At 40.9% G+C, this 5171-nt stretch overlaps 1 non-coding gene across 1 annotated transcript; it reads right to left on the reverse strand.

Moving 5' to 3' along the window:
• Nucleotides 1-4826: 4826 nt before the first annotated feature.
• Nucleotides 4827-4899, reverse strand: TRNAR-UCG (transfer RNA arginine (anticodon UCG)). Its single transcript has one exon. It is a non-coding gene; the product is annotated as a tRNA-Arg (tRNA).
• Between the last annotated feature and the right edge of the window lie 272 nt (nt 4900-5171).

The raw sequence follows: 5171 nt of genomic DNA on the forward strand, positions 1-5171 counted from the left end.
GCATGGTTTAAAGAAAACCTATGTAACTACTACTCAGTCCAAGGAACAGAATTTAACATAGCCCAAAAGTTCTTTTACATATCCGTCCCCAGAAGTAATTCCTATGCTGATCTTTTAACAACTCCTTTGTTAATCATTCATTCTTTTACCTTTTAAGAGTCTTTATCAAGTATGCATCTCAACAATATTATTGCTTGTTACTAATAAAATATTAATATTTACTACTAATAAAATATTATTGCTTGTTTATAAATGTATCCTAGTTTATGTTTTCTTCTATAACTTGCTTCTTTTTTTCAATGTTTTGTTTTTGAGATTATTCATATTGATGATGCCTACACCTCATTTTTAAAGATAAATAATATTCCATTGTGTGGTGACACCACAGCTTGTTTGTGTACTCTTAGGTTAATGAGAACTTGGATCATTTCAGTGTTTTTCTGTTACAGTTCTTCTTTTTCCTTTTTTTTAAAATTTTTATTTTTACTTTATTTTACTTTACAATACTGTATTGGTTTTGTGATACATTGACATGAATCCGCCACGGGTGTACATGAGTTCCCAATCCTGAACCCCCCTCCCACCTCCCACCCCATATCATCTCTCTGGATCATCCCCATGCACCAGCCCCAAGCATCCTGTATCGAACATAGACTGGCGATTCGTTTCTTACATGATAGTATACATGTTTCAATGCCATTCTCCCAAATCATCCCACCCTTTCCCTCTCCCTCAGAGTCCAAAAGTCTGTTCTATACATCTGTGTCTCTTTTGCTGTCTCGCATACAGGGTCATCATTACCATCTTTCTAAATTCCATATATATGTGTTAGTATACTGTATTGGTGTTTTTCTTTCTGGCTTACTTCACTCTGTATAATCGGCTCCAGTTTCATCCATTTTGTTAGAACTGATTCAAATGTATTCTTTTTAATGGCTGAGTAATACTCCATTGTGTATATGTACCACAGCTTTCTTATCCATTCATCTGCTGATGGACATCTAGGTTGTTTCCATGTCCTGGCTATTATAAACAGTGCTGCAATGAACATTGGGGTACATGTGTCTCTTTCAATTCTGGTTTCCTCGGTGTGTATGCCCAGCAGTAAGGTTGCTGGGTCATAAGGCAGTTCTATTTGCAATTTTTTAAGGAATCTTAAAAAATCTTTTTTAAGGAATTCTTTTTCCTTTGAAAGATGGATACATTTATTTTTATAAAAAACTCTGGACGATGTTACAAGACTTGTGAATTTAAATTTCATTCTCTACAACCACAATGTCAGTACTATATGATAAAAGTTCTATCATTTATTTTGAGTTTACCATCAGCCAGGAACTTTACACACATTTAAAAAATTCAATTCTCTTAACATTCCTATTTGATATGTATTATTATCTTTTAGGCAGTGCAACTGAGGTTCCTAGAGGTTAGACAATTTGTGCTATGCTAAGTCACTTCATTCGTGTCCAGTTATTTGTGATTCCGTGGACTGTACCCACCAGTCTCCTCTGTCCATGGGATTCTCCATGCCAGAATACTGGAGTGGGTTACCATTTCCTCCTCCAGGGGGTCATCCAGGGATCGAACCTGCATTGCCTGTGGCTCCTGCATTACAAGTGGATTCCTTCCCGCTTGAGCCACAAGTTCAGTTCAGTTCAGTTGCTCAGTCGTGTCCGACTCTTTGTGACCCCATGAATCGCAGCATGCCAGGCCTCCCTGTCCATCACCATCTCCCGGAGTTCACTCAGATTCACGTCCATCAAGTCAGTGATGCCATCCAGCCATCTCATCCTCGGTCGTCCCCTTCTCCTCCTGCCCCCAATCCCTCCCAGCATCAGAGTCTTTTCCAATGACTCAGCTCTTCACATGCGGTGGCCAAAGTACTGGAGTTTCAGCTTAAGCATCATTTCTTCCAAAGAAATCCCAGGGTTGATCTCCTTCAGAATGGACTGGTTGGATCTCCTTGCAGTCCAAGGGACTCTCAAGAGTCTTCTCCAACACCACAGTTCAAATGCATCAATTCTTCGGTGCTCAGCCTTCTTCACAGTCCAACTCTCACATCCATACATGACTACTGGAAAAACCATAGCCTTGACTAGACGGACCTTAGTCGGCAAAGTAATGTCTCTGCTTTTGAATATGCTATCTAGGTTGGTCATAACTTTTCTTCCAAGGAGTAAGCATCTTTTAATTTCATGGCTGCAGTCACCATCTGCAGTGATTTTGGAGCCCAAAAAAATAAAGTCTGACACTGTTTCCACTGTTTCCCCATCTATTTGCTATGAAGTGATGGGACTGGATGCCATGATCTTCGTTTTCTGAATGTTGAGCTTTAAGCCAACTTTTTCACTCTCCTCTTTCACTTTCATCAAGAGGCTCTCTAGCTCCTCTTCACTTTCTGCCATAAGGGTGGTGTCATCTGCATAGCTGAGGTTATTGATATTTCTCCTGGCAATCTTGATTCCAGCTTGTGTTTCTTCCAGTACAGCATTTCTCATGATGTACTCTGCATAGAAGTTAAATAAGCAGGGTGACAATATACAGCCTTGAGGTACTCCTTTTCCTATTTGGAACCAGTCTGTTGTTCCATGTCCAGTTCTAACTGTTGCTTCCTGACCTGAATACAGATTTCTCAAGAGACAGGTCAGCTGGTCCAGTATTCCCATCTCTCTCAGAATCTTCCACAGTTTATTGTGATCCACACAGTCAAAGGCTTTGTCATAGTCAATAAAGCAGAAATAGGTGTTTTTCTGGAACTCTCTTGCTTTTTCCATGATCCAGTGGATGTTGGCAATTTGATCTCTGGTTCCTCTGCCTTTTCTAAAACCAGCTTGAACATCAGGAAGTTCATGGTTCACGTATTGCTGAAGCCTGGCTTGGAGAATTTTGAACATTACTTTACTAGCATGTAAGATGAATGCAATTGTGAGGTAGTTTGAGCATTCTTTGGCATTGCCTTTCTTTGGGATTGGAATGAAAACTGACCTTTTCCAGGCCTGTGGCCACTGCTGAGTTTTCCAAATTTGCTGGCATATTGAAGGCAGCAGTTTCACAGCATCATCTTTCAGGATTTGAAACAGCTCAACTGGAATGCCATCACCTCCACTAGCTTTTTTCATAGTGATGCTTTCTAAGGCCCACTTGATTTCACATTCCATGATGTCTGGCTCTAGGTGAGTGATCACACCATCGTGATTATCTTGGTCATGACTATTTTTTTGTACAGTTCTTCTGTGTATTCTTGCCACCTCTTCTTAATATCTTCTGCTTCTTTTAGGTCCATACCATTTCTGTCCTTTATTGATCCCATCTTTGCATGAAATGTTCCCTTAGTATCTCTAATTTTCTTGAAGAGATCTCTAGTCTTTCCCATTCTGTTCTTTTCCTCTGTTTCTTTGCATCGATCTCTGAAGAAGGCTTTCGTATCTCTTCTTGCTATTCTTTGGATCTCTGCATTCAGATGCTTATATCTTTTCTTTTCTCCTTTGCTTTTCGCTTCTCTTCTTTTCACAGCTATTTGTAAGGCCTCCCCAGACAGCCATTTTGCTTTTTTGCATTTCTTTTCCATGGGGATGGTCTTGATCCCTGTCTCCTGTACAATGTCACGAACCTCATTCCATAGTTCATCAGGCACTCTATCTATGAGATCTAGACCCTTAAATTTATTTCTTACTTCCACTGTATAATCATAAGGGATTTGAATTAGGTCATACCTGAATGGTCTAGCGGTTTTCCCTACTTTCTTCAATTTAACTCTGAATTTGGTATTAAGGAGGTCATGATCTGAGCCACAGTCAGCTCCTGGTCTTATTTTTGTTGACTGTATAGAGCTTCTCCATCTTTGGTTGCAAAGAATATAATCAATCTGATTTCGGTGTTGACCATCTGGTGATGTCCATGCGTAGAGTCTTCTCTTGTGTTGTTGGAAGAGGGTGTTTGCTATGACCAGTGCATTTTCTTGGCAAAACTCTATTAGTCTTTGCCCTGCTTCATTCCATATTCCAAGGCCAAATTTGCCTGTTACTCCAGGTGCTTCTTGACTTCCTACTTTTGCATTCCAGTCCCCTATAATGAAAAGGACATCTTTTTTGGGTGTTAGTTCTAAAAGGTCTTATAGGTCTTCATAGAACCGTTCAACTTCAGCTTCTTTAGCGTTACTGGTTGGGGCATAGACTTGGATAACTGTGATATTGAATGGTCTGCCTTGGAGATGAACAGAGATCATTCTGTCGTTTTTGAGATTGCATCCAAGTACTGCATTTCAGACTCTTTTGTTGACCATGATGGCTACTCCATTTCTTCTGAGAGATTCCTGCCTGCAGTAGTAGATATAACGGTCATCTGAGTTAAATTCACCCATTCCAGTCCATTTTAGTTCGCTGATTCCTAAAATGTCGATGTTCACTCTTGCCATCTCTTGTTTGACCACTTCCAATTTGCCTTGATTCATGGACCTGACATTCCAGGTTCCTATGCAATATTGCTCTTTACAGCATCAGACCTTGCTTCTATCACCAGTCACATCCACACCTGGGTATTTTTTTTGCTTTGGCTCCATCCCTTCATTCTATCTGGAGTTATTTCTCCACTGATCTCCAATAGCATATTGGGCAGCTACTGACCGGGAGAGTTCCTCTTTCAGTATCCTATCATTTTGCCCTTTCATACTGTTCATGGGGTTCTCAAGGCAAGAATGCTGAAGTGGTTTGTCATTCCCTTCTCCAGTGGACCACATTCTGTCAGACCTCTCCACCGTGACCCGCCCGTCTTGGGTTGCCGCACGGGCTTGGCCACCAGGGAAGCCCTCAAAAAGCAACCTGTCCTTGCGACCATGACAGGACTCGAACCTGTAATCTTCTGATCCGAAGTCAGACGCCTTATCCATTAGGCCACATGGCCACAGACAACAACAAGACAGTGATTTTGTAACAAGAAAAAAATGTAATGGAATGAGCCTGTTGAAGTGTTTTCAGTGTACTGAAAATTTACAGAATGTCTATCTTCCCACAACAACAACAAAATTTTCCAAGTGTATGGAGGAAATTCCCTCCTGGTCCAGTGGTTAAGACTCTGCACTTCCAATGCAAGCAGCATGGGTTCAATCCCTGGTCAAGGTACAAAGATCCTGCTTGCGGCTCGGCAGGGCAGCATGTATTGAGTTGGCCAAGAAT

Source organism: Capricornis sumatraensis, chromosome 3 (genome assembly GCF_032405125.1).
Source record: "Capricornis sumatraensis isolate serow.1 chromosome 3, serow.2, whole genome shotgun sequence".
Classification (NCBI taxonomy): domain Eukaryota; kingdom Metazoa; phylum Chordata; class Mammalia; order Artiodactyla; family Bovidae; genus Capricornis; species Capricornis sumatraensis.